The 17,576-nt window shown below is 34.5% G+C and overlaps 1 protein-coding gene across 1 annotated transcript in view; it reads left to right on the top strand.

Moving 5' to 3' along the window:
- Positions 1-7,032: 7,032 nt before the first annotated feature.
- kirre (kin of irre) overlaps positions 7,033-17,576 on the top strand; it is a 48,176-nt gene continuing 37,632 nt past the window's right edge. The window contains exon 1 of the mRNA XM_017153647.3: positions 7,033-7,757. The gene's annotated coding sequence lies outside the window, so the exon portion shown is untranslated. The remainder of the gene's footprint in view (positions 7,758-17,576) is intronic.

The raw sequence follows: 17,576 nt of genomic DNA, 5'->3' as shown, positions 1-17,576 counted from the left end.
CTCGAGAGCTTATTAATATCGTACAAAAGACATCAATCAAGCGGGCAAAATGAAAATTACTTCACTGGCTGGCAAATTATAAAATGAAGTATTGAAATATGGCCAAGATCATTTAATTATAAATTGGAGCATAATTAAAGAGCAACAAATGCGAGGACAATGATGTCCCTTCAACAACGTTATTTCCGCCCACGGATTTTCTACCCCCTCTCCCTCCCCACCCACTTCCTTCACGCTTTTCCAGCCCCCCTTTTCCTTGGACTTAAGCTTGGAAAACACTTCTTTGTGTCACTCTGGAATTTAACCTGCAGCTTTTGCCGCCTTTTTGGGTGGCTAATTGGAAATATAAATGCCCCTCCTGCTGCCACGCCCCTCAACCGCCCACGTACCGCTGCTGTGGCAACGTCTCTTGTCTAATTAAACGTGAAAATCCTTGACCTTTGAACCTTTTGTCGGAGAGCTTGGCTTAGGAAAACCCTAGCGAGGTGAAGAACAGGAAGTGAAATATTTGCGTTGACATTGCTTTGACAGTACTAGTAGGTTCACCGTGCACTGAACGAAAAATTTGAATTTAAATTACAGCACAAATATTAAATTAAAAGGTGTGTCTGAAATTATTAGAATAAAAATAAAAAATATATTATATTTTATTTGTATTATTGAATGTATAAAAATCAAATCAACTATCGGAAAACAAATGGGAAAATAATAGACAAAGAGCTTTCATGTTTTATATTGAGTTCCCCTTTTTTTCTACCAGTGTAGGCATCCCCCCTTTCTGGTTTTCATCGATGGCAGTCGCTCATCTCGAAAACATGTAGGGGTAAGGAAAACATTTGCTATTGTTGTTCCAAATGGCGTCACTGTTGTTGCAGCAATTGTTGAAAACGCAATTTCGATTCGGGGCGGCATTCCCCTTATTTTTGTATTTCTTCTTCTACTTTTTTCCTTTTTTTCTGGTCCCTCTGAGCCACTCGAATCGCATTTCAGCTGGAGTGTGAATCATTTCCGTTCGAATTTGGTTCATTGCATGATTTTCACATTAAGAACGGGGAGCGGGAAAGGGGGATGGGGCAGCCAGGGGTTAAGATCTTGGCAGGACCCCTCGCTTGATTGTGTTTTCCTTAACTTCTTTGCGAGCGCAATTATTGACGTGTGCCCCTTGAAAAAAATAAAACTGCAACAATGAGCGACTTACAACAGTCACGGTGCTTCTTTTCATTTTTGCTCTATTGATATTTAAGTAGTTCGCCTACCCTTTTATTTTTGTACTTTAGAATGTTGGCCATAAATGACTTGAGGCTGGTTAATCAAGCTCATGAAAAAATACAAAATAAAACAAATAAATATTTTCATTCATTTTTCATTAAAAAAACGAGTTTTCCAAAAAAAAATAAATTAAACAATTGTCTAAAAAATATATTTATTATTTAATAATATATAAAAAAAATTTAGAAGTTACATTTAAATGTTTTTGTAAAATTCAGAAATTTTTTTTTAATTATGTTTAAAACTGCTATAATATAATTTAGCATTTTTTTAAAAGAGCAGACACCCTCAAATGACAAATAACTAACTATAAAATAACGTCTTTAAATTTATAACCGAATAATAAATACCTAAGGGATACCTGAAGGGTCTGCTACAATCTTCTGTATTTGTTCCCTTATTTCTTTAGTTGGCATTATTTGCGCTCGAACGGTTTGAGTAGCATAATAATTGCCCTACTAGCGGCGGAAACGGAAGCGCTCATCACGCATCCCCCCACCGCTTCACCCACTTGAAATCGAACATAAAAACAAATTCTTCGGCCTGACTAAATAGAAGTATCAACGCCGAAACTCAATTTCCAAACAACAACAAGCGGCGTGGCTATATACAAATATATCAAACGCAAATACAATAACACGGGCATCAGGCGCTAAGCACACAAAACTTTAATATTTAAAATTTTCTATTGAAATGCCCGAGCAAACAGTCAAATCCAAAAAAATAAAAAAGAACGGAGCAGGAGGTAACAAAACAAATCACAAAAAAAATACATAAACCAACGGAAGTGCCAAACGTTACAGATTTTTTAGGCCATGATTCGAGGCTGGAGAACAGTGGTTTAAAACATTTAAAAAATGTTCGATTAATTAACTTGACATTTTTGATTTTTAAGATCAGTAATATTAATTTGTTTATTTAATTACTTAACAGATTTTTAATAAGCTATATTAATATGTTTTTATTTACAATTTTTTACAACATGCTAAAATGTACGATTATTTAAATTGTCATTTTTGTTGATTTTTAAGATTAGCAATACTTTAATATTAATTTTTCTATTTAATAACTTAAAAATATTTCTCATTAACAATATTTATTTATTTTTATTTACAATTTATTATTAGATTTTCTATGCCTGGAGCCCACTGTACTTCAGGCGGCGCTTCCTTCCAATTTTCAGCTGTCATCGGCCACAAAATAACAAAAACAAGAGCGACTCGAACAACTGCAATCATAACAACACTAAAGAGGCAGAACACAAACAACAGCAGAAGCAACAACGTCGTAAAAGACCGACCGAAATGAATATATGAAACTAATAGAAGAAAGCTAAAAAAAAAAAGAAATGCGGGGCGAGGGGAACTCAGGGAAAAAAGATTCAAAGTCGAAAATGCTTGATTTCTGGATTTTCTGGAGTGCAGCAATTAGAGTAAACTTCCCTCTCCCTTTCGGTCATAAAAAAAACCTTTCCTTTGCGGTGATCGCATCTCTTTCACCTCAAATATGCTCTATCTCTGTCTGCAGGCAGCTTCCGTTGTTCCGCTCTCGATTATGCGGAAACAACTTTGGAGGCTCAACTACAGTGAATATTGCTTAAATGTTATTTTGAAAAAAAAAGTTCCTAAAATAAATTAAATTTTTAAAAATTTAAAATAATATTAAAAAACAAATATTATTGGCACATAAAATAGATTGGATTAACGGTTCATAGCTAAAGCCTAAGCTATAAAAATAAAATTCCCACGAATTTTAGGGTTATTGCTGCCCTATGATTATTAAAATTTAAAGGAGAGTTATACCTACATAATAATAAATAAATGCATTTTTAATTTGCCTTTTTAACTTGTCTCTTAATAAATTTTAAGTTTTCACATTTATCGCGTACTTACTGTAGCATTCATCTGCGGCTCATTGGCATTTGAAGCGTCTCGTGTTTCCGTCGCCCCGTCTCTTTCACTGCTTCCAGAGTCCCCTCTCTGTCTAAAGTCGTTTGTCGTTTCCACTAAGTAAGTAATCCCGATAAATAAGAGAAAGAGGCGACCGAGCGCCAAACGAGCATCCAAAATCCCAGGAAATATGCACAAAAATGTACATAAATTCGTTTGTAAGGCGGGGATGTAAGGATGGGGCGAAACTGATCCACATGGACACGTGTGTCCCGCTCTGAATTGCCATCTCTTTCGCTCCTGCCAGGACTCCATATGCCCCTCTCACTCTGTCCGCACCTCAACATACCGCTCATCTACCTCATCTGCCGTTCTTGGCCATTCATTCCCATTCATTCAACGCTTCATTGCTGCGGTAATTGCTTCCAAATGCTTAAACGCTTGCATTGTTGCTGTCACACGAAGCACTGAGCGAAAAGTTTAGAAGCTTTGAGTGGATGACCGAAAGACCACATTTAACAGCTTATTGTCGAAATTATTTATTATAATAGACAGTTCGTATCCTTTTGTCATTTAACAAATAATAATATTTACAAAATACATTGCTTTATATCTTCTCTTCACTTATATTCAGTAAAAATTATATATTTAAAATTGTTTGCAAAAAAATAAATTCAATCATAAGCTTTGCTCATTTTATAAGTTAAGTAATTTAAAAATCACTTATTGTTAGTTTAAAAAATTAAATTAATAATAAAAATGTAATTTTTTTTTAATCTAAATATTTTAGTTAAAATCCTAATTTTTTATGGGTCAATGTTGTATTAATGGGTAATTTTGGATTATATTAAATAAAGTGTTAACAAATAATACATAAATGATTGTCGCTTTTATTAAGCTATGTTTTATTAGGTAGTAAAGGTGTACCTTAAAAATAAAATAAAATTCTAGTGCATAAATGTGTTTTCCCAACATTATTCTTTTTTTTTTAATTTTTGTTGTTGTAAAAAGTTATTTCTTGCAGTGCATCCAGATTTCTTGGTGTCGTCCCCACTCTGTACTATCTCTTCCGACTTCCAGTTTTCGGTTTCAAGTTGGGATGTCCAACATGTGTCGTCGTCATTGATTTGTTGTTGATGGGCATGCGACGGCTGCTGAGCTGTGCGAGTGAGACGGGGCGATGGACCGGGGCATCTCGGCTGTCTCGCTCTATTGACATTCGTCTGTCACAACCCAGAAATCAAAATCGAAAAAAAAATGAAAAGCGAAACGAGATCCCGGGCCCAAAAAATCTCAAAAAGACGCCCCCCTTTTGTTGTTTTTAGCTTCTGGACCAGGCGTTCTCTTCTAGTTTTGGTTTTTTTAGGAGGCGTTACTCGTAAATTTTGGTATAAAAACATTTCGCACTATCAAGGAAAAACCTCGGGCACTGGACAAAATAATTGTAATATTCAACAAATTTATTAGTAAGAAGCATAAATATATTTGTGATCAAATAAATGTACATATAATTATAATTATATTTGTAATCAAATAAATGTACATATAATTATTTAATACATAAGTTCTGTTGGCAAAATCGTAGTTTATAATTTTAATTTTGAATACATTTTTTATCAATTATTTAATTATAAAAAGGATTTAAGACTTTTAAAACAAGTATAAGAACTCTAACGATAAAACAAATTAATTTGTATTGAATTTATTTTTAATATGTGTACGAATTAAAACAATAAACTAATAATTCGATAAACAATTTGTAATTAAAAGGTTGTACTAATTGTTATGATTTTGTAATCATCATTTTAAATAGTCGGGGGGAGTAAGTAATTTATTTTCTTAATGCTTTAAAGAAATACAACATATTGTATAAAATAAAAAACAAGAAGTCTTTAATATCGATCTTAAGAGTGTAAAATAAGTAAAGTATTGTTGTGGGCCTGTTGAAGAAGTGAAATGTGGGTGGCTTGTGGGTGGTGGGCGGTGGGCGGATCGTGGGTAGGAGTATGGAAAGTTCTCAGTTGCATTCTGGGCCAGCTTTTAATTATGGGCCTGGCCTTTGTTGTAAACATCTGTTGTGTCTTCTTTGCATTACCTCCGCTTTCCTCTCTTACACTTTTTTTTGCATGCGCATTTTATTTAAATTTTTAACCCCATTCCCAATCGCAGGAAACAATAAGAGAGCAGCGTGAATTGTCAATAGTTCTTCGAACTGGAAAAACTGTGGAAAGGGGAGGAACGCTTTCAAGTGCTTTGTCACGAGATCGCTGTGGAAACAGTGACGCCGATTCGGATGCTGCCAAGGGCTCAGGTAACTAAAAGAAACAATTCCCAGAACACTGAAGAAAAAGATTTTAAAATTAGGAGAATAAAACGTAAAATTCACTTCAAATCTGTTAATTTAATATACTTTTATAATATCATATAACAATGATTCCGAGATTGCATAGTTCTAAGCTCATAATAAAAGAACAAAAATTATAGTGCTTTATGTAGAGTATGAGACTTAATTTTACAGGATTATTTGTTATTGTAATTTATTCGATAGGCAAGAACATTTTTTCCGACTCCCACTGTATTTTTTCCCAGCATTTGGGTGACCCATTCTCCGATGGAAATGGAAGTGGCAGTGGGACTCTTTATGCCAGTTTGTCTTATCAATGTCAAGAGTTCGCTTTCCCATATAACACTTTACCCCGCAGGGAATGCCTCCTCCAATATATGACTTCACCTATTTACAGCCGAGTTCAAGCCAATAGTGTTGGATCTGCGTAAAGTGCCTACTAATGCATGATTAGTAAATGTTAAATACAAACATTATTTCCTTTTAATTTAATCGTTTTTAAATATATATTTTAAATATATATAACTAACAGTGACCTCGAGTTCGATAAAGTGCTCAATATTTTTTTTTTAATTAATAAAAATTGTTTTAATATAATAAATCTAATATATAAAAGAATAAATACATATATAGTTTAAGTTTTTAAAGGAAGAATTTATGATGACAAAATATTATTTTAGCTAAATTGTTGTTGAAACTTATCAATATTTTTTTGTTCTTAGCCAAAAAAGTTTTTTTTTATTCTGAGCACATTGTAAGTTTTATTTATAAACAGAGTAATTTTTTAATTTTATTTTTAACTTAAAATTCCTGGCTAAAAAATGTTAAAAATTCAATCATTCCATCAAAAGGCTTATCAATTTGAACCCTGCTGTATATATTGTATATATTTATATATATTTTTCGATGTGGGGCATGCTGTTGCTGCTGTCACTTTTGTGTGGCACTTCCGCTTACTTCTTTTTTTTTGGAGCTGCATCTGCCGGCCACCAATCAAGATTTTAATGCGTCGGGCCCGATGGCTAATTTATGCCGGGCTATAATATCACTTAAGCCCCCCGATATCTTCGGCCGAGAAATGCAGAACTGTTACCGAAAAGCAGAGCTGTTAGCATCCTTAACAGCCGAACGGCCGACAACGACCTGGTTTTTGGGCCCGAAGTTGGCTTCGTTTCCGTTCGTTTAAATTTAGTACAAGATGCTAGCCAGCGCGTGGGAGAGAGAGGGCCACAGGCCGGAGCGAAAGAGAGGCAGCAACGCTCGGGTATTTTATTTTTAGCAGGCGCAACGGCACGCGAACTCCACATTTCGGGAACACTTTTCACTGCGCTGCGAGGGGGAGGGCGCAGGGGGTTTGGCCCCACAACGGGAACAGTTTTCCCCCCTTAACATTTCACATTGTTTTTGCATGCGCGTGTGCCTCTGTTAGCGCCGGCAGCGCGGCCAGCGTCGTCGTCGGCAGAGGGGCAGCAGCGGCGACGGCCAAAGAGCGATTTTCCTATAACAAGTTTTTAGTACGTGTTCCGCCGTGTCAGCAGACAGTCGAGTTATTCGGTTGCCGCGACCCTCGCAACAACAACAAATCACAAATACAACAACAATAAAGGCAACAGCAGCAGCAACAACAACACAATTTTAAATAAAACAACAAAAAACCAACAACAACATCAGTATCAAAAATAACCAACTAAAGTCTAAACCGTAATTTTTTGAAAGTGCAATCAGTGTTTGTTCCTAAAATTCACATAGAAAAGAAAAACCAAGACGAAAAATCTAAAAAAAAATCCTTAAATATGCTACACAATAATTCCGAAAAAAATCTTTAAAAAATATCTTAATTACAAAAAAATAAACTACATTTTTATTTTGTTATTGTGTGTGCCTCTGTGTGTTTCTGTGTGTGCTGGCCAACTTCCTGTGCAACCGGTCTGCAAAACGAAAAAAAAAATAAAAATCCAACCCATTCATACAGCATCCGACGCAAGTTGCACCTGCAACATAAAAAAAAACAAATACAACTAAAAAAAAAGAAAGAAAAGCAATTTATAGAAGTTGAAGTTGGCGACATAAACCCGTTTTTTTTCGGGACGGGGGAACAAGGCAGCGCCTCCAAGGCCAAACACGATATCCACTTGGCCACAACACAAAAAAAATAAGAGAAAAAAACACCTCGCAGGACCGCAAAAATAAAAGTAAAGAACGAAAATACAGCAGTGAACGACTTGCCACATTTTTCCTGGACATTTTCCTTTATGGTAAGTTGCTTTTAAAGCACTTAAGTGATATGCCAGGACTTGCACTTATAAGAAAAAAGAAACTCTTATTGGAACATGTTGAGTAACATAAGAAAAGTTGTCCGAAAATGTTTTTTGATTTATTTATAAACTTAAATTTCAATAATTGTTACTAAAATAATTTTAAGATTTTACATTAATATTTAAATATTACATTGTTAAAATACGACGATGTGAGCTTGCTTAAAACACCTTTTTAATCCCCATATCTTAGTATTAAACTTTGCACTCCTTTCCGTTTTTAAAGAAGCTCTCAAAAAGTTTGCTTTATGTTCGAAAGGTAAACTTAAAAAGAAGCCCCGAGGGCTCTGCAAGGGTTAAGAGGTCTGAGCTCAGCTCGAGGACTTTTACTCAAGACCGAAAAATGTTTCTCCTTCATATTTGATGCAGCTAAGTATGCTATGCTTTATTTTCCCCCACTTTTCCCCCCGAGCTTTTCCCTTTGTTTATCTTGCATTTAAGGGGCTGTGCTGTTGCTTGCGAGTGCAAGTGAAATCCAAGCCCGACCAATCAGCCAATCCATCAATCAATCAATCAATGCAAAATGACTTGGAACTTTGTTGTATTTTTTTTATGTGCCGTTAGTACATGGTGAAAATGTTTCAAGTCAATTAGGAGAGGCGGCCACGTCATAAAAGTGGGCAAAAAATAGGTAGGTGGGTGAATTTTTTTTTTCCAGGGGTCAGAGGTCGTATTCCGCTTCCGGTCTCTGCTAATGGAATGACCAGAAATGCCAGACTTCCACAAACTGAGCAAATTCACTTTGATCTGGCTTGCTTACGTGGGCTTTCTATGTATTTAGTACGTAAGTATTCTTATTCCAGTGTATTTAGTGCCATGAATTTTTAACAAGGCGGATATACATTTTTGGCCAGTCTTTTCAATAATATTTATTATTTATTATTTACTCAGCTAAAATTAAATGAATTCCAATCGGTTTGACCGAAGCCAATGTTCTTATTAGTTATTATTTCGATTCCAATTAGAACATTTAGAATGGTAAACTAATAATAAAAAGTTTACTCAAACTCTTGAAAATAATTAAAATAACTACTTAATATTATGATCACTGACTTCAAGAAAGTTAATAACATTTGTAAACCTATAATCGATATTCCAATTGGAATAAATACAATCATACCAATATAAAAAAATCTAATTGGAAGGCTACTTATTTAAACAAAACAATTTTTAAATTTCTTTTCTATATGATGACTTTATAAAAAACATCGTATATAAAGCCAATATTTGGATATTATATATACAATTTTTTTACAAGTCACAAAAGATTTTCGAACAATTCAAAGGTTTTTTTTGGAACTGAGATTGCATTTCAGGCGAAAAAAAAAAACAAAAAAGAAAGAAACTGAGTTCCTCGCATTTGCAGAGACAAACACTTTGTGGCTTCACCTCTGACAGATGGGGATTTGATTTGGTTTAGATTCTCCTACAATTTAATTGTAGTTTCCGAGCGATTCACTTGAGAGTCTGTGAAAAAGCGAAAACCCCAACCCCCTCTGCGTTTCCCACTCCATTAACTTTTAGCCAATTGCCAAAAATGACAAAAACCAACAGCAACAAAAAAATCTTGTTTGCCAATCAAATTTTTCAAGTGGAGACCACAACAAAGCAACTGACGAGAAAGAACGGGTAATAGCTGAACGAAAAGGGGAAAGGGGGGCGGAAAATTCGGGAAAATGTGGGTGGAACAAACCTCAACAAACCAGACCAAAAATATTTCTCTCTTTCTCTTTCGTTTTTTTTTTGGTGTTTTAAATTTTTTTTCTTGCGTTCTTCAAGTCATAAAATTTCTGATTTTTTCAAGTCGAAACTTTTCTAATCAAATTAAGAGTATGGCAAAGTAGGAAGGGGAGGGGGGGGGCGGTTCGTGGGCGTGGCGGTGTGATGCTGTGAAAGTGAAAATTATCCGAGTCAATTTAAAGTCGGTGAAGATATTTCGACTACAGTACAGTTCATAATTGGTTGGTCCCCTTCATATATTTGCATATTTATAAGGAAAACCTGTTGGCTATGATATTTAAAACTTAAACATTTATTTTTCATATGTTTTTAGTCCAAAGATTTAGAATTCTGTTTTTCTGCTCAAGAAAATGTTTTAAAATATATCTTATATACGTTCATTTAAAATGGAGAAAAACTTATTTTTCCTCCACGAAAGTAAACTTTAATAATCGATAATAAGAAAGCGGGAGCAAATCTCAAAAGCAGAATAATAAATCCAGCGAATATTCGCCCTGGCAAATGGAATCCGTAGGAATGCACACAACTTTACAGACTTCTCAACTCTGATCCCCAGCCAGTGATTTAACGACGTGAAACGCACTGTGCTGCCCCATAAAAATGTTCATCATCATTTGTTGCTTCGCCCAACTGCAAATGGGCAAAAGTTTACACATCTCAATGACCTTGGGTACACCAACCACCCACCTCCAAAAAAAAGAAAAAAACATATTTATTTATAAATGCGATGCGAAAAGCGAAGCGGGAAAAAATAGAAAAGTTTGCTGCATAAAACTGAATTACCGGAAATTGGCCAACAAAATAAAAGGGAAATAAACGGCAATGCGAAAAAATGCTGGAAGCTCTTGGTTTTGGCCAAAAGTAGGTGGCCAAAACGGAGAAGGAGAAGTCGAGGGAGAAACGGAAAAGTTTTTTACCTACTTTGGAAAGCGGGAAGAAGCTCTTGGCAAAAAGTGAAAAATACACACGTACCTAAATATTACCTAAATATTCATATATATATACTTATATATTTATATAAACAAGAAACTAGCGCAAAAACTTTACTCAAAGTGTAGTAATAGGCAAAAAAAGGCAAGGGAATCTTTAAAATTTAATTCTAAAAAGTTGGTGAACAAGAATCGATAGGTATTTATGCAGCTGCTGAAACGAAACTATTTTCACTTTAATTTAACTCTAATACTTACGCAAAAATTATTTTTATTCTGGCTTGAAATTGTAAAATAGGATTGTTATATTTGGGTATTTAGTAGAAAGACTTAAACCAAATGTTAATCATAATATTACAAATAATAATGTTTCCAGTTCATAAAAGAAATTAACTAATCTGCATGAATGCATGAATTATGTTAATTCCAGCTTAAAATTGTAAAATTGGATTGTAAAATAATAATATGAATAGTTCTCAAAGGCAAGTAACTAATTATAGATTTAATTTCTAAAAACCTGGTCCATAAACAAAGAGCGAAACTGGTAAATTATGGCTTTAATTTCTGGTCTTTTTCCCTGCCCCAAAAAGTGTGCCATAATTTCTGCATTTTCTTGGGCTTTCATTTAAATTTTTGCGTGCCTTTTTGCGGCTCCCGTTGCTTTTTGTTGTAATTGCAAGTGCGCCACTTGCTTTTGACACCTGCTTTTCATTGGGTGGCTTTTCAGGGGTGTGGAATTTTCCTTGGCCGGCGAGGAGGAGGAGGGGGGAGTCATTTATTATGGCCAGCTTCTTGGCTTTTCCGACCCCCCACTCCGTCACCCACATTTTTCCCGTACTTTTTTTTCTGTTGTTGGCTGTCGCCGTTTGTAATTGACATGAAAATTTAATACCATAATTTTATTTTGCACTTGGCCTACACTCCTCAACCGCCCACCACCCACCACGCCCACCGACCGCCGCCCACCAACGCCTGGTGTTTGCCTTTGTGCTTTTTTAGATTAGAAAAGTTTCTGTCCTTGTTTGTACTTTTATTTTTTTTACTTTTATTTTATGTATACATTTAGGTTGCTCTTTTTCTTGTTGCTGTTTTTTCTACGCCTATGCAGTCCAAGTTGACCAAAGGGCAAAGTTTTCGGTCAACTCCGGAGTTTTTAAAGTGGGCAAAACTGCAGTTTTCTTCGCATTTTTCCCGCCTTTCGCAACATTTTTGCGATCGATCGATTTGCATTAAATAAAACAGGAATTTCAACGAATCCAGTTCATAATTTTCATTTTTAGCTCTTCTAAAGGAACTTTAACTTTGTTTAATCATTGCATAATATATTTTTAAATATATAAATAAAAAAATATAAATTCTGAATTTTCTTTACATTTTTTGTAAACTTTGAAAAACTGAGAAAATCTATAAAAAAATATATGAAACTTTAGTTAATTGTTATTAAAGCCGGTTGCCTTGGGACAAAAATGGGTCTCCCATTGAGCTGCGATTGAGTTGAGTCCGTCTTACTTTGGTTAATTTTCATTTATTTGCCGGGGAGCATTTTCATTTCACTTTGCCGTCCTGGAAAATGTTTCGCTGTTTTTCCGGCAGACTTTTCTTTCCTGATTTTTTGTAATGCCTTCTGTTTTTGTTTTTGTGTTTTTTGTCTGAAGTTTGTGCCTCCATTTGAGCAGAAAATCGCGTCGCTGGCTGCCGGCGCTTTCTGCATTTGAATGACCTGGCAGCGAGAGAGCATGCTTAATAATTCAATTCATAGGCTCAGTCACGAGAAGGAGTCACGGAATACAAAACAAGGGACGAAAAAAATATATGTACATATATATATAAACCAAAAAAAAACAAATAGAAATAAAAATAAAGGGCCGGCACAAAAAGAAGTTTGGCACTCATCCTTCGTTATCCCTGAAGGGTCCTGGCATCCTTAAACAGAGTGACACCGTCCAGGAAGCCGGGATTCCTGCCCTTGTCCATTTCACCTCCACATTAGAGGCAAACAAAATGGGAAACAAAAAAAAATTATATTTTTTTTTGCTGCCGCCTGTCTGTTTCTGTTCTGTTTGCCTTCATTTGCATATACAATTTTTATACAACCTACTACCGTTTATTTGCCGACATCCTGGCCATGTCCCTGTCCATCTTATTGCGCAACGCATTTTGTTTTAGTTTGCTGGTACGAAAACAAAAACAAAAATACAGCGAAAACTAAAAATTAAGTTTGTAAGCCTGTTATAATAGACTCTTTAATTATAAACATTCCAGTTAATTTGCATAGATAAATAGAACATTTATGTATTTGATTCTAAGCATTTATTTTGAATTTAGTTTTAAATCATTTATATAATGGAAAAAAACATTTAAAAATATGCAAAATAATACGTACTTTTCTGAAGAATTTATAAAGTTTAAAAAGTAATTAAATGTATTAGAAAATAAATAGTTTCTTTTGTTTTTCTAGTAAATTCCCCCAAGCATTTTAGTTTTTCAAAAGAATTTGAAATACTTAAATAAATATAAAATCTTTTCTAAATTTCCTACTTTTTAAATGTATTCGAAAACAAATCGTTTCTTTTTTCTCCTATTTTTCTAGTAAATCCATTTAAATCATATTTTTAAAGCCTAGCACATGGCTGACTTATATGTTTGTATGGCAGACAAACACCGGCTGGAAAATGCCACCCCCTCTACCGGAAAATTCTTCCTCATTTGTAGCTGGGAAATTGCTTTGGCTTGCAGGCTGGCCGAAATTTAATTTGCCTAAAATTGTTAAATGAAGCCAAACTTCAGGCGCAGACAAACACATACACTCATACACACACACACCCTCACACACACCAGCTTAGTTTGTACTTATGCTTTGTTAATTTAGTTATGCCCAAGTATTAAAAAGAGATTTTTGAGCTCATTGAGCTTCACGCAGAGCCAACAAACTTTTCTCCCTCTTTATTTTGCTTATTTTCTTCTTTTTTCGCCATGTTATGCGTCCAAAGTTTTGCACACATACAGCAACGGGCAAAAATATAGTATCTAATATATATCTGAAAATTGTAATCTTCATAACTGGTAGCTTATCAATATAATCAAGATTTTCTTACAGTAGAAATTTTTGTAAAATTTTATTTCCTTAAAGTAATTTAACAACTTCATGAGAAATCGCTTCTAATAATAATATTAATGCATACACTTGGCAAAAATTAGGGCGCCAAACTTTTGGAGCTTCTTCGCCACTTTTGATTAAAGTAAGTTAAGGGGCGAACAAGGAAATAGCCTAGAGGGCCAGTCAAAAGCTGGAAAATGGTCAGGAAAATGAAAAATAGTGTAGGGCCGGGGGTGGGCAACCCGTTGACTATCCAATCACTTACTCCACTCATTCATTCATTCGCTCATTCATTCATTTCGGACTCAAACTCGTACTCTCGGGTCGACTTTGCATTTAAATCAATTTAAGCGTTTTACAGTCAGTTGAACCTTTTGTGCTTCATGTCATGTGCACACCGACACACACACTCACCCGTTCAGAGGAAAACCCACAGGCATAGAAACGGAAAAATGAAATGGGGAAATGGGAGGTGGAAAAGCGAATAGGGGCTTCCAAACTGCACAGCAAAGCCGACCGCAAAAATAGAGATGGTCTATAAAAATACAAACATTGCTTTAATGATTTATATCAATATTAAAAACAAAGATTATATTAAATAAAAAGAGTGCAACAAATTAATTCAATTTAATAAGTTTAAATACAGTATTTTAATATTAATATGGTCACTCTAACTCATTTACGATAAATGTTACGAAAATGCAACTCTGAAAATGTGCGAACGAGAGAGAAATAGGATAAAGGAGTAAATGATCGAAGCTGATTATTATGCAATGGATAGAAACCGGGAACTTTCGGCCAGATAATGCCTCGGATATTCATGGAAATTCGGTCGATTCACATGCGATTGGCATTTCGTAATCCTATCACGTGCTCATCTCTAGAAAGAGATGGCTAAGCTGGCGAGGAAGAAGAAAGGGATGGGTAGCGTAGCATTTCGAGAGCAAATTATGCAGACACTTAAATATGCCATAAAATTATTCGAATTCTGCATCAATTCTTTGCATTCGTATTCCTTCGTTCGCCTTCGCCTCTGCCCCTTCTATTTTTGCCTTTGTTTATAACTCGAATTTTATTTATTTTTGCTCAACTCACAGGGAAATATGTAAAAAGATGTGTATACATTTGCAAGGGTTTTTATGCGAAAGGAAAAATAAAAGTTCATTGGGTCATCGAATGGGGCTAGGAAAATCGAAGATGGAAAAACACTTGGCACATGAAAATTATGCAACTAGAAAGGGGAGTTTTCCTTTTTAATTCGGCATATTTTCTTTGATTAAAATTGAAAGTCCTTCAAGTGTCGGTATCTTTTTATTTACCTCTTGTTGTAAGTTGCTTAAACTCACTTTTGAACAGACTTCGTTATCATAATGAGCTTTACTAATTTAACAATATGCTCGGCAAATGTCAACTTAAAATGTTAAAATGTTTTTTTCTTCTGCTTTGGCTGTGGCAATGATGATTATTATTTTTATTTTATTTAATTTTTTTCTGGCACCGCTGCTTTTGTTAAACCCAAACAAGCGTGTGAAAATTGCAGCTGTGTAGGGACGTGAAACAGGATGCAGGACACAATGGTGTGTGCGTTGTCCTGGCAACAACAATTGTCACAATTGTTAAAAATTTATAATGATACTACGGAACTTTTTATGGCCGTCTGGGCACTCGTGTAAAATATTAAGGCAGCCCGCGCACTAACAAATTTGTGAAAACATTTATTTACTCCACATTATGCGCAACAAAAAAAGCGAACACTCTTTTTTATTTTTTTTTGGTTTTGTTCAAAATTAAATACAAATGCAATTTTTACAGTCGCACTGTGTCAACACTCGCTACCCAAAATGCTATCTCTTTCTTTTAATTCGCTCCGCTGTTTCGTTTTAATGAATTTGTATATTTATATGTTGAACACATTTCACTGCCACAAAATAATGACAAAAACAAAAAAAAAACGAAATGGCAACAAATAAGACAACACAAAAACGGCTAACGATAATGAGACGGAGTGGAGTGGCTGAAAATGAGTTTAGCTGCACAAACAGGTTGCATTTTAAGGAAATTAACATTATTTCGAGGAAAAGAAAAAATGCTTGTCAAGAAAACATTTTTAATTAAATTGCGAATTTTATTATTTTAAAATCAATTTTAACAACCAAAAGTAAGTATTTAATATTAAATGATATTTCAGGACATTATAAAATCGAGATAAACAACCAACAATTAATATTAATTCATTAATGTCAAAATATTGTATGGCATTTAAATATTTTAAAATCAAGTTTAGCAACCAACAAATAAAATTGAATATTGATTAACATTTTTCCAAAATAGTTTAGTACTTCTTCAAAATTAAATAATGACAAAATTAAGATTAAGATATTTAAATATTTTAAAATCAAGTTTACAATGAAATGTGAAGATCAACAATTAAAAAACGCGACAACATGTAACAATTCAACATATGCATTTAATTGTTCGACACAATAAAAACATCCAATGAACATGAAAGGCAGTGAAAGCCAAAGTAGTAACATCGCTTTCAATACCGTTGAAAATTAATTGATTCGCATTCCGATTTGATATGACCACAATTGAATCGATTAGCAATCCCTCAACACCTTTCCCTAATTGCGTTCCCTGCAAAATTTGGCAAATTTTCGAAAGCCGAAAAAAAAACAGAATTGATTTTAATGGACGCGTATTAATTGCAAGCACGCCATAACATGTACATAGCATGCTGATTATTTTAGCGCACCGAAAAATATTCTAACTTCGGTTTATTGGGATTTGGCAATCGTTGGAATACCGCCGCCGCACAATCGACGATGATTAATAGGAACAATGGGGAAATGCGGAGAAATTCTGTGCGGTGGGCATCAAATTGAAAACCCAATAAAACACTCAATTTATTTAAATTGCATGCGATTGACAATCCGCACAATTGAGCATAGATGCACCGCCGCAAATATACGCACTCAGAAAAAATCAAAGAAAAAAGTTATAAAATAAACAAAAGGGATCTCTTAATAGCATAATATATTTAAAATATTATTCTTAAATAAGAGAGTAACAAAAATAAAATAGAAATTCCCTAATTTCTGACTAATCAAAGTAAAATATTTTAGGTACTTTTTTAGATGATTTCAAATTAATATAGAACTTTTTTTTTATTCAAATGCAACCGAGTTTTTAATTAATCAAATCCATTATTATTAATTTTTATCGATATTGAATTTTTATAATCGATTTTGGTGATTTTTCACCGTGCACAGTAACTGAAATTCATTTCATTTTATTCCATTTCACGGAGCTCTTAATTTTTTTGGCTTTGTCTCCTGGGCGTGCGAATGTGTCTGTTATATACATAAATATGTATCTGATTAGTTAAGCAGGACACGTAACGCTTACCGCAGCAAAAGTGACAACAACAAGCGGCGAAAAGGAAACACTCGAATATGAATGACAAGCGGAATACAAAATGCGCGAAAAAAGACAACAGAAAAATTGGCAAATAAAAACGTAAGCAAATCAAAAATTTGATGCAATCGGAAGAGCTGAAAAAAAACGGAAAAAAAGTCTAAGGAAAATAAAGCGGGAGAAGAAGTGTTTTCACAAGGCGGAAAATGCTGATTGAGCGAATATCCTCTTGACCAGGATTCAGGACTCAGGATTAGGGGAACAGAACATTTTGCAAAGTACACAAGCTTTCGACAAAATATAAAATGAGTAGGGCGGGTATTCTGATGATGCCAACAAAAAATTTTTTAAAGACAAAATGGGATCAAGTATTTTATCTTTTATATACATTTTTATTTACAATTAATTTAGTTAAAATTCCAAGTTTAATTTTGCCCAAATGTTTACTCGTTCCTGGCACAAAATCTCCGAAACTGTGGCAATTGGTGGGTGTATTTTGGGGGACCGGGATCCACCCCCTCCGGACTACGCCCCAGCATCCCATTTGTCATAAAACATAACTCAGCAATTGCCCAT

This window comes from Drosophila takahashii, chromosome X (assembly GCF_030179915.1).
Source record: "Drosophila takahashii strain IR98-3 E-12201 chromosome X, DtakHiC1v2, whole genome shotgun sequence".
NCBI lineage: Eukaryota > Metazoa > Arthropoda > Insecta > Diptera > Drosophilidae > Drosophila > Drosophila takahashii.
Note: the sequence above shows the minus strand (reverse complement) of the source record. Positions and strands in the feature narration are given on the sequence as shown.